A 17,088-nucleotide genomic window follows, 5' to 3' on the forward strand; every position below is an offset into this window, starting at 1 on the left:
ACCCGGCCTGCAGTACGTGATGTGCGCGAGTCACAAGTTTCTTTGGGCACTTTATGGGGTTGAGTGATTTGACCCTGGGAAGTGTCTTCCACTTGGTTAAGATAGAAAGAGCATTTCTGGAAGGATCGTAGTCCTGCAGATCCTTTTGGCAGGAACCTTGACTTCCTGGGCTTTTCTTCATCACCCCACCCCCTACCCCCTCTGCCTCTTTCATCTTGAGGTTTACATTTTTTTTTGTCCTGTTGCCCCAGTGGTTCCATATAGATTGTTGAATGATTGACACCTTAAACCTGTCGAAGTTGTCCTCTCTCATCAAAATTAAAATTTCTGAGTCCTTATCCCATAGCGCAAGCCAGGTCCACAGGCGCAGTCCAATAAATGCGTAAAGAAAGGGAAGGCAAGAGAAAATGCTCTCGCAACGAACAACAGGCACACCAAAGCGTTGCCCAGATCAAACCTCTCAAATCCCAAGTTGGCATCTCCTCCAAGGGACAAAAGACCGATGTCCAAATTTCAAACAGGAGGTGCAGAAAGGATGCCAGTGAAACACCTGCTGAGCTTCAAGTCCCTTACCGTACAGAGGAATCAGTTCCCCCACAGGGCAGAGCAAGGGCTCCCGACACTAGTGCAAGCCCACTTTCACCGGGAGCACAGGGGCGCCGAGACTCCTAAGAACCTGGCCCAGGGCCGATTCTCTAGTCCCTCGGGTGGGAGGAGGCAGCGGCCCGCGGCACCTTCAGTTCCGAGAAGCGCCATCCCACAGGCATCGCCGCCCAGGAGCCCCCAGCACAAGGACCGCGGCTCCCTCACGCCCGCCGCCAGAGCTGGGACCCAAGGAGAACGCTCACCTTGCTGGCGGGAGAGGGCAAACAACCCTTCTCAAAGGCGAGTCCTTGTCCAGCCTCCGCGAGCTGGAGCACAGAGGCCAATTCAAACTGCCCGCGACCGCCACCCGTTTTCGATTCGACCGCTTCCGGCCTCGAGACTGAACTCGGCTGCAAGCCTATTGGTCACTATCAGAGGGTGTGAGCCAATCGGATTCCGCATAGTCGAACGGCTGCCTCTGATTGGCCCTTTCGGATGGATTTAAAAATCAAGCCGAGTCCGCAGAGGGGCCGGGGCTGGTGCTACAGGGTTTTTTGTTGTTGTGGGGAGGCGGAGCCCACGTGCTGTAGCCGAGGCTGGGAGGCGTTACGAACCGCAGTTTCCTCCAAAGGCAGGGAATGGGACGGCGGATTAGGAGGGTGTGGTCTATCGGCTACAGCCAGCGGGAGAAGGCTGCCAGGTGAAAAATTTTAATACTTCACACACGTATCTACTTACTTATTAAATATATAATTTAGGACATATCTGCTAAAGTACTATTCTGGCAGACATTCTTCCTCCTGTGTCATTCCTAACAATTCTTTCGGAAAGTATTCTTGTTTTTATTTAAAGGTTAACTGAGGCACGGAGAAGCTTAAGTCTTTTGAAACTGAAATCTAGAAGATAACAGGGTCTCACGTTTAACTGCTTCTAAACAAGTGATTCTAAGCATTTGTTATCTGTGATTCCAGGGGAGAAGATTGTACCCAGAAAAACTGAACGTAGGATGTAACCCCCTCTTTTCTTATGAAGCTTCCTAGTAATGTGTGTACTTATGTACCCTAAACTAAAAATAATGGACTTCCCTGGTGGTTCAGTGGTAAAGAACTTCTCTGCCCATGCAGGAGACGCGGGTTTCCATCCCTGGGTGGGGAAGATCCCCTGGAGAAGGAAATGGCAACCCACTGTGGCAACCCACAGTATTCTTGCCTGGAGAATCCCTTGGACAGAGGATCCTGGCAGGCTACAGTTCATGGGGTCGCAAAACCAATCCAACAGGACTTAGCTACTAAATAACAGCAACAAACTAAAAATAAGCCTTAGAAGACAGGATCAAAACAATGAATTGTTAAATTACTATTTCTCTGACACTATTGTGTTCCTCAATAGATTCCAACCTTTCTATTTACCTTCCATTAGGCTATTCCTGCAGCCCCTTATCCTTCACTGAAAGTTTACTCATCCTTCCACCCAACTCAAACACCGCTTTCTTCTTAAAATTTTGCTCTTCCCACCCACCCCTTGAAATAATTCCCTAGACCTTTTGTAGATTTTGGCTTATACTTCACTATAAGGATTTTTGCTGTGTTTTAAAATGGATGGATAGATAAATATGGGTATACATATAGATATCTAATTTTGTCTGGCTCCCCCTGCAGACTCAAAATTTTCTGTAGGGTAAAATCTTTTTGAATTCGTCTTTACATTCCTAGCAACTCCCTAGTAACCTTGCACATTGTAACTTAAAATTATCTTGGCAAGGCCTTGTTCTCCACTCTCCTTGAAGCCCTAAGGAGAGAAGAGGGAGCAGGTAGGGGAGAACTGTTCTCAGACACTGCTGTATGAGTCTAGTATCTGACTGTTCTGGGATTTAAACCAAATTCCAACAATGGTTACAGCTGCATTGTTTTCCAGGGTAATTATTCAACTATTTATTAGCTGTCAAAGGAAAACAGAACTAGAAAGAACAGAACAGAGCAGCCTGGTAGGCTACAGTCCATGGGGTCGCAAAGAGTCAGACCCAGCTGAGCTCATGAGCATATGTTATGAAGTTATGATTGATATTCTTACATTTTCCCATCTAGAGACCCAGTTATTCTACCACTATTTGTTGAAAAGATTATCCTTTCTTTTTTGAAAACGCCTTTATTGAAAATTAACTGAATATACAAATAAGGATGTATTTGCGCCCCTCTTCTGTTTTACGGATCTATGTTGTCTGTCTTTATACCTGTAACACACTGTTTTGATTACTGCCACCTTATAGTAAGTCATGAAATTAGGTAACATAAATTCTTGATTTAAATTCTGATCTTTTAAAATTGTGTCATCTAATCTAGGGCCTTTATCTTTCTAAAAAAAAAAATAGAATGAGAATATACATTTTTCCAAGAGCCTTCTGAAATTTTGATTGGGATTATGTTCCTAGGTGAGAGATTAGTGGTCAACACACTTGGGTTTCACTTGATTTATATCACCAGAGATATTCAAGCATTGGCCCAGCAGAAAGCTGAGAGCCACTGCTGTGCAAAATCAAGGGAGGGCCTTGTATGTGGCCATGTCCTCTGCAAACCTAACAATGCTAGAGATGAGTATAGCAGAAAAGGCCAACCCGCGTGCAAGCATCAGGGAGCAATTCATTGCACAGACTCCCTAGCATCCTGGAGCAAGGCCGTGTTTTTTCCATAGAGAATGACTCACCATCTGAATAAAAGCATCCTGACGTGCTGCTGTCTTTATTAAAGACCGAGCGCCTGACCTGAGAACATCAGAGGTGTCCATCACTAGCTGTGTACTGTCAGACCCACCAAGTCAGGGGTTCTAGTGGGTACAGCAGCAAACCATTCTGTGATGGGGTCCAAGCAGGTCCAAATGGCATAAATAACTTACATAAATAGAAAAGTGGCCATAGGTCACCTGTTCTGTTTCACCAAGACTTTGTGAATATCTGAGCTCTTACAGTGCGTGCGTGCATGCTCAGTCGCTTCATTGTGTCTGACTCTTCGCCACCCCATGGACTGCATAGTCCACCCAGCTCCTCTATCCATGGGATTTTTCCAGGCAAGAATACGGAAGAGGATCACAATTCCCTTCTCCAGGGGATCTTCCCGACCCAGGGATGGAACCCGCGTCCCTTGCAGTGCAGGCGGGTTATTTTAGGTTCCCCCAAACAAGCCAACAGAGGAGAAAATGCCTGATCTTCATTCACAGATGGCTTGGCTTAATTTGCTGATGATAACCCAGCAGATCACATCACCACCAGCAGGGCAGCGGGGCTTTCAGGATATCCTTGCACACGATGCTTCTGCAGCAGAGATCCTAATGGGAACTCCCTGAGTAGGGAGTCCGCACTGACTGGAGAAGCTCCCCCGCTGCCCTGACCACCAGGCACAGGCTGATGCTTCTGCACCTAAGGGGGCTCTGTCCCTGCAGAGGGCGGCTCCATGGGTCCCAGCTCACGGTGTGCTTCCAGAGCAGCAAGGAACCACTGAAAGGTTTTCCCTTTTCCAGTATGCAAGAGGTTTTCTTGAAGCAGCATTTTTATCAAGAATGATTTTTTTTTTTTTAATAAAGGCTCAATACTTCGAGAACTGTGCTGGGGTGTCCTGAAAATAAATTGCTGTTCCCTACAGCACCACAAGGGGAACACCCCGTGGGCAAAGCTGTGAGCGGAACAGTCTACTGCCTGCTTCACACGGAAGAAAAGGTAGCCCACGATCAGGATACACCTCTGGGCAAATGATTTGGCTGATTGATCAGGGGCCTGGAAGGAGCAAGATTAAATTATTAATATTATAAACAGTTTTAGAAAAGGGCATTATGGGTAGACCTTATAGGAAAAAGAACAAAGTTTTCAAGTCTTTGTGTCTTACGTCAGTACTCACTGGAGAGCATCCACCGCAGAGGAGGCACACTAGGTGAACAAGATGATTGATCTGATGGATTGTCCAGTGGATGTCCTCAGTCACCCAAGTGCACAATGGTCCCATCATTAGAGCAGCCATGGTATCAGGGATGATGGCTGTAAATGGACCCAACAGCATGGGCTCAGTAAGGCAATGGCACCCCACTCCAGTACTCTTGCCTGGAAAATCCCATGGACGGAGGAGCCTGGAAGACTGCAGTCCATGGGTTCACTGAGGGTTGGACGTGACTGAGCGACTTCACTTCCACTTTTCACTTTCATGCATTGGAGAAGGAAATGGCAACCCACTCCAGTGTTCTTGCCTGGAGAATCCCAGGGATGGGGGAGCCTGGTGGGCTGCTGTCTATGGGGTCGCACAGAGTCGGACACGACTGAAGCGACTGAGCAGCAGCAACCACCATTTCTGGTGCATAATCAACCTGTCATCATAAGACTGACACTGGGCCCTCAGAAACCCAAGTAAAAACAACCAGCTTCTTGATGGCAGGTCAATTGCATTGGATCCCTTCCACTCTGAAGGACTTTACACCTGCTCTCAATATTGGTTTATCTTCTCTTTCTGCAGTGCCTCTACCAGTTGTACTGTCTGAAGGGCTTACAGAATACCTGATTAACAGTCATAGCATCCTGCAAAAGATTGTCTCGGGTCAAGGCACTCCTTTTATTGGGAAATGTGTACATGACTATGGGATTTGCTGGTTCTACTGTGATGCTGAAGCTGAAACTCCAGTACTTTGGCCCCCTCATGCGATGAGTTGACTTATTAGAAAAGACTCTGATGCTGGGAGGGATTGGGGGCAGGAGGAGAAGGGGACGACCGAGGATGAGATGGCTGGATGGCATCACTGACTCGATGGAAGTGAATCTGAGTGAACTCCGGGAGCTGGTGATGGACGGGGAGGCCTGGCGTGCTGCGATTCATGGAGTCACAGAGTCAGACACGACTGAGTGACTGAACTGAACTGTATCCTACCTTTTTCCTGGAAGTTGCTGTTCAGTCATTCAGTCATGTCTGACTCTTTGCAACCCCAAGGACTGCAGCACGCCAGGCTTCCCTGTCCTTCACCATCTCCGGAAGCTTGCTCGAACTCATGTCCATTGAATCAGTGATGCCATCCAACCGTCTCATCCTCTGTCATCCCCTTCTCCTCCCACCTTCAGTCTTTCCCTGCATCAGGGTCTTTTTCAATGAGACAGCTGTTTGGATCAGGTGGCCAAAGTATTCCTGGAAGTAGCTGGTCTAATACTGTTTGAGTTGAATTGTGTCTTCCCCCCACCACCCCGTAAACTCATATGTTGAAGTGGTAACTGCCAGTAACTCAGAATGTGACTTTAATTGGAAACAGGGTCATTTCAGATATCATCAGCTTGTAGATGAGGTCATTAGGTGGCCCTTGATCCAGTATGACTATGTCCTTATTAAAAGGAGATATTCAGACACAGAGACAGCCGCACAGGGGGAACACCATGTGAAGAATGGAGTTACGCTGCCACGGGCCAAGGGACACCAAAGACTGCTGGTAAATGACCAGGAGCTGGGCGAGAAGCATGGAACAGTCTCCCTCACAGCTCAGTTCATGGCCTCAGAAGCAACCAATCCTGCCAATGGCAGGATCTCAAACCTCTAGAATACAGAAATCTAAGACAATAAATTTCAGTCATTCTAAACCACCCAGTTGTTTGTACTTTGTTACAGCAGGGTCAGGAAACTAATACAAATACCAGATTGGAACAGCCTATGAACAGCACAACTAAGGCAACATCCTATAAACCTGGGAAAATATCCTCCATAACTCACTATCTGTATTAACCAACATATCAAGCGGTGTCCCCCATGGCTAGAATCCAGATGCCAAGAAATGGAACAGGATTTTGCCCTTCTCACTACCACTCCCAATAACCCATTCGTGCTTCCCATTCTAGTGTGGGCTCTACTGCTTAAAGTGGGGAGTGGATCACAGTACTCCTAGTGACACATGAAGGGTTCCACAAAATTAGAAGCTACAACTGATCTCTTTGGTTTCCTTATGTGGATGTAACAGCAGGCAAAGAAAGGAGTTACAATACTGCTGAGGTTACTCAGTCTTGATTAGCATAAAAAGCCAGCACTGGTGCTTTGTTAAGGGGGCAGTGGAGAATATGTCTGGAACTCAGGGGATTTGTTGGGGTACTGTTACGTGTCTTTGTGTTTGATAATAACAGTGAACAAGCAATTGCTGTCACTATAGCAAAATAAGGGCAAGACAGTGAAAGGCCTGACCTCTCAGATGAAGTTCTGGGATTCCCCCACCAGGCAAATAAATTAGACCAGCCAGTGTTGGCCAAGGATGAGACCATCCAGAATAAGTGGTAGTTGATGAATATCAGTCATGGCCTTGGGACCAGCAGGCATCATGACCTTATTCCACTATTTCTCCTGCACAGAGTCCTTTCTAGAAATTGTGGCCACCACCTTGAAGGTACAGTGACAACATGAACTTAATAAGAGGACAAACAGATCTGAGTAATATAAGGTGTGGCCCTTCGCTCGTACTTTATGACATCCCCCTGGCCCAGCTCTGATTTCAGCCACAGTTGTAGTAGAGAATTCCCTGTTGGCTCAGACTTTTTCCACCTCAACAAGCCACATGTCACTCAATTCTCTGCTCCAGGGCCTTCTCTGAAGCTGAGAGAGGCAGCTCAGTCAGCATACAGCACAGCTTGGTGCTATGGGACAGTTACAGTATACAGGAGCAATCCTCAGTAAACGGAGTCAGGAGGCAGATAAACATCACAGGGCTCCATCTTTCCCACAGGCAATTCTGAGAGATGCTGGGAGAATCAAGCCATAGGCATCTACTGTAATAACTGCCATTTGTCCCCCTTCTCCTGGCTTCTCCCCCTCCCCTGTCTCAGCCTCCCTGCTCCCTACTTTGCTTCCTGGAATCATCACCGAAGTGAACTACTTCCAAATGAACTACTACTAAATCTCTATCTTAGTCTCTGTTTGGGGAGAACCGAAACAAAAACAGAAGTTGCCGTCCTCATATGTTTCATTATTATTTTCAACAAGTGAAAATTCCATCTGGGTCCCAAATAGTTTAAAGTTTCTGTTATATAGATAGAACCTCAGCTATCTCAACTGTTAAATTAGAAGTACAGTCCTAATGGATTTACCTGGGCTTCCCAGGTGGCTCAGTGGTAAAGAATCCACCTGCCAGTGCAGGAGACACGGGCTTGATCCCTGGGTCAGGAAGATTCCCTGGAGACATGGCAGCCCACTCCGATAATCTTGCCTAGAAAATCCCATGGACAGAGGAGCCTGGCAGGCTACAGTCCGTGGGGTGACAAAGAGTCAGATACAATTTAGCAAGTAAACAACAACATGGTTTTTAGACCAGAGCTTTCTGATAGGTAAGGGTCATGCTATCATGCTTGTTTTGCACATATCTAGACTTTTTCTGACCTTGAGGTGAAAGTCGCTCAGTCGTGTCTCTTTTTGGACATGGAACCATGAATTTAACACACTCTTTGAGACAAGAGTTAATTTTCCAAGCTTAATGTTAGGAGATTTTTGATCCCTCTAGAAAAGAGAGGCTTGGGGTAAATATTTACATATTCAGCCTATTAGTATGATTTCAATAAAGTTGATCACAAAAATACATATTCAACATCATCTCGTGTTTTAAATAAACTGATTGCAATCCATATGGACCCTCACATAGGAATCTTCAAAAAAGCTTTTCCTAGTTCTACCACTAGGTGATCCCCTATACCGTACCTTAGAAAGTGTTTAAAACTTGCTGCTGTCCCATATCCTGGGTTACTACATCATCCTTCTACTTTTCTCTCTCCCTTCCCTCGGTGGATCTAATGTTTTTGCTTACTTTCTTTTTAAGATGACATGTGTTTGTTTAAAGTAGAGGAAAAAATAATAGCTCATAATCCTACTTACTGCTTATAAAATCTTTCTTACTAACAAAATAATAAAACAATAATGTGCACATGATAAAAATTCCAAACATTCAAAAAGGTTTAAAAGATGAATTCAGGAAACTAGAATGACCATTGGACAACCACTAGACTAAAATCTTTTTGTAGCTGAGGTCAGTGAGATCAAGATATTTCTAAAAATTCACCCAAGCGGTTACTGACCCTCCCCCCACAAAAAAACCCAAAATGCAAATTAAGAAAATAAACAGATAAAACATCATTATTCTGGAATCAGCTACCTTACAGAAACTCAAAACATATCTTATGACTCTAGCAGTAGTAATTTGTACGAATGAAATGAAATAAAGTATGTTTCTTAAAATTTTAGTAGCATTTTTTTTAGGAGGGAAACATCTCACCTAATGCTTATCTCTTCCAAAGTATTAAAAGCGATGTTCATTATATATTCCTTAGCTATAAACTTAATCCTCAAAGAAAGAAAGTGGCTGGTATAGGGCCAAATTCCCCAACAGGCAATGACGTAGCCAAAAATAAATCTCTCAACTTGCAAGACAAGTTTGCTTAAGGAGAGGACAGTATTTTTATCTTGTGACTTAATTTAAGTTCAATTTGTGTCTAGCTCATTTTCAATAATAGTTTTGATCCAAGTGTTATGTCAGCCATGGAGTGAAGCACGTGATCCTCCCAACCTCTCTGACCGTGGGGCTTGACACAGCAAAAAGTGAAGGAATTCCCTAAACCAGGAGGAAAACCTTGGTGTCCCGAAGAATACCATGGAGGGAACTATACTCAATATTTCATAATAATCTATAAAAGAAAAGAATCTGAAAGGAATAGATATATATATGGATGTATAACTGACTCACTTTGCTGTATACCAGAAACTAACAAAACATTGCAAATCAACTACAATTCAATAAAAAAACATTAAATAAATAAGCAAATAAATAGAATTTAAAGCAAACAAGAATATCATGGAAAGCTTCTTATAATACAAATTTTGATGCTATACCTTGTTCAGATTTAACAGGTTTGGAGTAGAGTACAGAAATCCATTTCATGAAGCACCCCGTGGTAGTAGATAAGGTGAATATACTTCCTGATCTGCTTCTATTGTCCTGGCAGCCTTCTGGTTTAACAGGTGTTCCAGAACTGTTGTTGTTTTTAAGAAAACATTATTCAAAACAGGTGTATTAAAATAAGCCAGGCTAGGTCTGATAGATCACTTTGTACTTCCATATTCTATGACTGGCCTTCTTTTTATGTATTTATGTGGTTTTGGCCACTGTTGGGTCTTAGCAGTTGCCATGCCAGCTCCGTAATTTGCAGCACACAGGCTTTAGTTGCGGCAGGCGGACATAGTTGCCCTGTGGCGTGTGGGATTTCAGTTCCCCGACCAGGGATGGAACCTGAATTCCCTTCACCAGAAGGTGGATTCTTAACCACTGGCCCACCAGGGGAGTCCCCCATGGCCTTCTGTGGTAGCTGGTGAGCTACACCGTGCGTAAGCAGAGTCCAGGAATTAATAAGTGGATAAATCCAAACCAGCAGAGATAAGACCTCTGACTTATTCAAAACCAGTTTCGGCACTGGTAACTAACTCCACCACTTTCCTCCTATATGCTGTATAGAATGCAGGCTGATAAAGTGCAGTTGCCTGTAGGCAGGCGGTTTAGGACAAGGAACTTCTGGTTCTCAGTGATGTGGGAGAAGCGTTTGCTGCTGCCCCTGGTGGCCATCTGGTGGATGAATCGTGGTTTCTTGGTCCAGAGAGAGGCCTGTGAGTGAGGAAGTAGACTGCCAGTCTCCCAGTGGGAGAGGTCACTTTGAAATGTGAGATATCAGAAATTCCCAAGCATGTGAAATAAAGGCGGAAAGTGAGGGTGAAGCATGCCTGCAGTAGAGCTTTTACAGAGAAGTGTGAGCAATCTTGCTGAAACAGTTTTGTCTTATACTAGTACGTAAGACCACACCTTACAGCTATCCTCCACTTTTCGAAAATTTGGTTTAAGCCACTTATTGTACCTTTCTTTGATAACTGAACCAAATCTGAAGAGGATTTTTGCTTTCACAAAAAAGGGCAAAAAGGGAAAACAGTATTGCGTGTTTGTTTTGCAGGAGCCCATATTATAGAGGCAGTACACACTTGGCGTCACCAACTTGATGGACATGAGTCTGAGCAAGCTCTGGGAGATGGTGAAGGACAGGGAAGCCTGGCATGCTGCAGTCCATGGGGCCGCAAAGAGACACGACTGAATGACTGAGCACACACTTGGAGCTGGGAAAGAGGCACTGCCAAGCTCCTTCCCCAGGAACTACATCCACCGCAGCTTTGAACTTTGAGCATCCGTGCCTTAGCTGGATTTATTCTGTGCCTCCATTAGCAAGATGTGCCCTAAATAAATTGCTTCCTCACTTCATATCATTTCAGCTTAGGAAAGATAATAGAAACACTCTATTTTTGTAAAGCAGGGGAAACCTGCATTTACTTTATTATTGTAACAATTCTTAAAGATTTTACAATGAGCTCTCTCAGGAACAATGAGCTCAAGAAACAAAACTAAACAAAACGAAAACACAGGTTTAGTGAAAATGAAGTACAGAATTTCTATTTTTCAGTAAGGTTGATAATAATTGTACAACATACATAAAATTTTTGCCAGCATTTACCATAAACCATGGGGTCTGTAGTAACAAAAACTGGGAAGTAAATATGCTATAAAGACCCCAGAATTTACTTTAAATCTTAGATACTATTTTAAGGTTTTCTTGGATGAGTATGAACCATGAAAAATAACTATTAATGTGCTTGGCTTAATTAATAGGAGAACTCTGCAGACAGCTAAATGACTCATTTTTTATATGTCAACCGTTTCAAATTAAAAATTAATTCCAATAATTGTTCAATTTTTTCAAGATTCATGAATCAAAGTTTTAAAAGTTCATTAGACCTTATTGTGAATGCTATTGTAAATTTAGTTAAAAGTTTAATTTTGAAGATAATTTGTTTTGTGAAGATCATATAGGTAAAATTCTGCCTACAGTCTATCTTTTAATAAATTTCTTGCTAAATAAAAAATATAGAGTGCAGAAGTGCGTTTTGAAGCTTTTAGAAAATTGCATTTCTTAAAAACAAATTTGGAAACAGGGAGATATTGAAATGTATACTACAAAAGCAAATTAAACAAATTAAACTATGAGAGCATAATCAATTTGCAAGGTTTACTTTTGAAATTCTACCATTGTGCCTTGGAATATCCAGACTTGTAGAGTAATCTTCTGAGAGAGCCTCTTGCTTTTATTTCATGGATGTATATTCTGTCCCAGAGGGAATGAAACTGCAAAAGCTGACAATTTTGAAGCATCTAAATTGTACAAAATATTTTAAAGAAGTATAAATGGAGACAACTTACAAGTTTTGTCTTGTTAAGTGTATTTGTAAAAAAAAAAATACTCTGAATGAAGGCAAACATAAAGCACCTGTGAAAATACCTTTGCTGAGGTATTTACACAATTAAAAATAAAAAGAATAGAATTGAGAATCTCCTCCATTCAGCAGAATTTGTTCTGAGCTTACCACGAGTCTCACCACCTGAAGAATAAGTTCTCAGTTGAAAATACTGTGGGTTCCAGAGAAGAGTCAATTGGAAAAAATTGCGGCAATTTGATGGAAAAAGTAAAGATCATATTGAAAACAACATATTCTTCAGAAATATCTCAGTAACAAAGTATTAGCAAATGATACAGCTAAGAAACCGAATAAAGTATATAAATACATACCAACAACAATTGTTCTGCTTATATTATTTTTAATATTCAGATAATCAATATAAATGTTTCCAAGAGTTTGCTTTATTATACATAGGTATATATGGGTTTTTGCTTTCTAATTTTTGACTGCACCTCATGGCACCCGGGATCCTACTTCCCCAACCAGGAACGGGACACGTGCCCCCTGCATTGGGAGTGTGGAGTCGACCAGCGGACCACCAGGGAAGTTCCTGGCGCATATATTTTTAAGAGCGAATTTTTTTTGAAAATGATTTTTAATGGAACTATTTTATAGATCCACTGATATAAAAAAAGAGTTTATTGCTCAATGAATAAATATGTTAAAATGACACGTGTTAAATAACTTTAGTTAGCCTTTTTATTCTCAAAAATATCTTTTTCAATTAAATTGTATACTCACTCTCTTTTAAGCCCAAATTTGAGAAACAATTAAATCATTCACACCCTTTATTGGTTCTAGAATTTTTTTTTAAGAAGGTATCGTTTTTTATTTGGCTGCGGTGGGTCTCCGTTGCTGCTTTTTGGTTTTCTCCAGGTATAGAGAGCGGAGGCTAACTCTTTGTCGTCACGTGTGGGCTTCTCACTGTGGTGGTTTGTTGCGGAGCACGGGCTCTAGGTGTGCAGGCTTTAACAGTTGTGGCGTGGCCTCAATGCTCTGTGGCTGAATCTTTCCAGACCAGAGATCAAACCAGTGTTCCCTGCACTGCAAGGTGGATTCTTAACCACTGGACCACCCAGGAAGTCTAGTTCTGGAATGTTTTTAAGTGGATTTAGATGGAGATTCTTTTATTATTTTAGGGTATAAGACATTGAAAAAAAAAAATAAAGGCCAGAGAATGTTTAAAACTGGTTCATTTGCTTCTAAGCAAAACATAATCCTACATATTGAGGGTGTAGGTTTAGCTTGTTGCCTTTCAAGGAATCATTGAAGGACCAACATGACAAACGCCCAAGAGAGAAGGATGGATTCGTGGGTTGTGTGACTTTCAATGCTAAAACTGTGACTGTCTCAAGCAGACAGAATTGATGATCTCCTCATATCTATTACATGAATGCAGACGCCAGGGTGTTTAGCTGAGGCTAGGTTTGCATGAGAAGAAACTAAATCATGAGTACTGCGCCCCTGAGCCAGGATTTCAGAAAAATCTCTTTACCTTCACTATATCACAAAATGAATAGCAAGTTTTATGACTCCCTTATATTCCAGTCCTCACTTCTCAAATTAGAAGAATTCAAGACGAACATGAGGATTCTTTTCCTTCTCTTTTCTCTCCAGGGGATCCCTGACTTTGCTTCTTCACACCCTCGGCCTTAAACCTATTCCTGCTATGAGAGCAGGCGCAATACTTGAACAGCACATAGGGACTGCCTGACTTTACAGATGTCCATTTCCCTGCATAGCCACCAAAACAGCTGAGCATTGAGTCCTTATGCCTAGCTCAACGCTGGGCACATAGTAAATTTCAATGACTGTATGTAGAACTTGTAAATGATAGATCAAAGTGTCCCCCAAAAGAAGAAACTCATCCAACTCTTCTCACCCAGCTCTGCCGTGAAAGTCCTTGGGAGCAGAAGGGAGAGACAAGTTGGGGAATGACTGGTTTCCTTTTTGCCTCACCCCAGACCTCAGAGGATGAATTGAAGTGCAAACGAACCACAAATGGGCAATTCTTTTTTCCTGTCTCCTCTGCTTCTCTGAGAAGGAACCTAGCTCTCCTCTCATGGTTGGTATTGGTTACCCAGACAGCTGAGAGATAAAAAGTATAAAGTTATCCCTTATAGTTTCCCTTCGAGAAGATTTTGCTTCTAGACTCCTAGAACCAGAAAATAGGAATACCTGATTATTTTAAACCAGGTAGCCACCACTTTTCAGATTTTCATGTGACTCTTAATTACCAAGAAAAAAGATATCTTTTTCATGAAAAGTCAAAGGTGACAGAATATATGTTCAGGATGTATGAAGGTGATCCATTGACCATAGCAACTGAAGGGTGTTTTCCTCGCCTTCTAAATTCCTATCCTGCCTGGTGACCGGCAGGCAGCCCAGTGCTGGGCTGTAGGTATCAAACTGAAGATCACGTCTCAGGGCCACCACCTACCAGCTGTGAAATGCTGGGCAAATGACTCAATTTCTTTTCACCTTTATCCACCTAATAGTGTTGTCATGAGGATTAAGTGAGATAATCTGTGGAGAGCTCTTAGTGCCAGGCCACACGGTAAGTACTCAAAAGGTACTGTTCTGGGTAGGCTGTGTCATCTAATTACCTGTGATTTCTGCTGGAAGAACTAAGGTGATTTTTACACCTCCTAGTAAGTTTATAAGGTATATTAATCATAAGAAAGGTTATATGGTGAGTTGGTGGTTGCCTAATTTGATGAGTCAGATTGTTTTCTTTTTTTTCACTTCTGTGCTGAAAATAGAAATTTGGGTCAAATTTGTGCTTGAGGCAGAAAAAGCGTCTGCAAGGAGAACGTAATGCTTTTTAATGCCTGGCCACCGACCCACCCTTGTGGCTCACAGATCTCCTTTAGGAATCACAAGCAGGAGTCTTAGGACAGAATCTGTATCTGGCTCTTAAGTTAGGAAGCATAGATGACAATCCAGTTTAGAGTCTTTTATCTCCAAGCCCGTCTGAACTGAAACGTTTACAGACTCAGAACACTAGAATTCTCCGGTTGACTTTAATGGACAGTGTAGGCTGGTGAACAGCTACACCAGATCGGAGCTCATTACTTCCGTTGCCCAGGGAGGCAGCATCAGGAAGGCTCCAGAGCAAGGGGTGTATGTGATGGGAAACTGGAGGACACCTGGGGACACCCAAGGTGGTCTTCCTGCTAAGAAGAGCTCATCTAATGAATCGCTCTAACCGGCTCCTAGGTGGCTATTAATAATAATCCTATGGCTCTAATGAGCAGAAAATGAGCACCTACTTAATCAACTCAGAGTCCCAAGGTAATGTGATCTAATAAGAAAGGTGAACTGCCTGTGTCATTACCACTAAGTGGCATAACTTTGAACAAAACTGGCAGATTCTCATTTTCCCAGCGTTCTCCTCCGTGCGTGAAACTGGCTGCTGGCTTAACAACTCTCAGCCATAAAATACTGTAACATGTTAGTTCATGCTCAGTGGCAACAGGTTTGTTTTTCATGATTATGTAATCTGAATTCTTTTTCCAAGAAAGGATTTGGAAATGAATTATTACATTGCATGCCAGCAAGCGTTTGGTCTAAATCCACATGTGTATTAGCTACAGACCTTTCCTCTCAAACTGTCCCCGACCCCTAGACAAATCTGTAAACTACAAACCGAGTGTGACCCGTGAGAAATGTCCAGTAGCCGGCTGAGGTTTACAGAAGGCGCTGAGATGCCTACTAAGGACTTTTAGGGAGGGTATTTGATCTCCCTCAGTCTTAAATAGCAACCTAATGAGCCAAGAGATCCAGGCTCTCTGTACGCTAGTACCCATATTAGATTGGCTTTAAAAACTAATACAGTGTTAAAATAGTGTGTAAAGAGTGCATACTGGAGTAGGTTCAAAGACTCTGGGCGCTAGGTTGGTACTTATTGACTAGAATGCTACTTAGAAAAGAGTTCACATTGTTCTTAACTTCTAGGACAAAACTTGAAACCACAGCAAATAACTGCTTGGGGGTTTGCATTCCATAGTCCTGGGCTCAGAGGCAAGCTTCCTGTTCCCTCTTGGCTGGCAGACCCGATCCCAAGGCCAGACAGTGAATGGTTTGATTCTTATACTTGAAGAATCTGCCCTGGCTTTCAGCCCTTAGTGTTCTGGGTGCCAGACCAGGTGTGGGGTTTTTTGTTTTTGTTTTTGTTTTGTTTTGTTTTCAAGTTCCTCCTGGAGACTCGGATTTCACTTGAAGATAACAGGACGACAACAGATTGAGTTAGGCATTTGGGCAAAGACCAAATCTAATAAAGATCCACACACTCATGTAAACCCCAAAGAAGAGTGTTTTAGAAGAACTGAGGACCAAGCTTGGGAAACTCTAATCATTCTCTGGGATCTTCTTGTTAGGTTTCAGGAATTAAGAGGGGAAATAAAAGAACGCTACAAGATTCTTGGGCCAACGTGATTTTTTTTTTCCTCTGGGGGAAATGGCAGATTTTTTTCCCCTGAGTGTTATAATTCTATGCTTTCCTATGCAACGTGTACACACAGTTGAATGTTTAGTATGAGTTGAAAGTCAAATGCTAAGATTTCCTTTGCTGCTTTCACCAGTTAGCACTATTAAGTGGGCCCCAGGTCAGAACCTATGGGAAATTCTGCGTGAGGGAGAGAGATGAGATTGTAACTGGCCATGAGTGTGAGTGTGTGTAACAAAGAAAGAATTCCAAAACTTGTCCTTGTGTGGAGTAGCTATGAGTCTGATACGAATTTTTAGCAAAAAATAAATTACGAGAATACCAGAAAACTTGTTACTCAAATAGCATGCCCAAATTAATTGCTTAGGAAAAACTGTTAACCTTTTCTTCTCTGCCTCATTGTTTCAGCAGTGTTAAAGGTCTTATGGCCAAAGGAAAGGATCCTGAAGGGTTGGTGGTGGGATGGGGGAGAGTTGAATTTTAACTCACCCAAACTGGGGACTAATTTCCTTGGCAGTTCAAAAGCTCTTAATGAAGGCTTTCTGCCAGACAGAAGCAGCGTGGGCCACTGGGCAGGCATGCTGAGGCCATCCTTCAGAGAAGAGGCTGTATCCTGTTCCTCAGAGGCAGCCCCTCCCTTGGCTGGAACAAGCAGCCTTCCTCGACCCCCACCCCCATCCCCATCACTGTGCTCATTCGAACCTCTGTGGCGACCTTGAAACTCTGCTTGGAATTCTTTCCCCCCAC

This window comes from Capricornis sumatraensis, chromosome 14 (genome assembly GCF_032405125.1).
Source record: "Capricornis sumatraensis isolate serow.1 chromosome 14, serow.2, whole genome shotgun sequence".
Taxonomy (NCBI): Eukaryota; Metazoa; Chordata; class Mammalia; order Artiodactyla; family Bovidae; genus Capricornis; species Capricornis sumatraensis.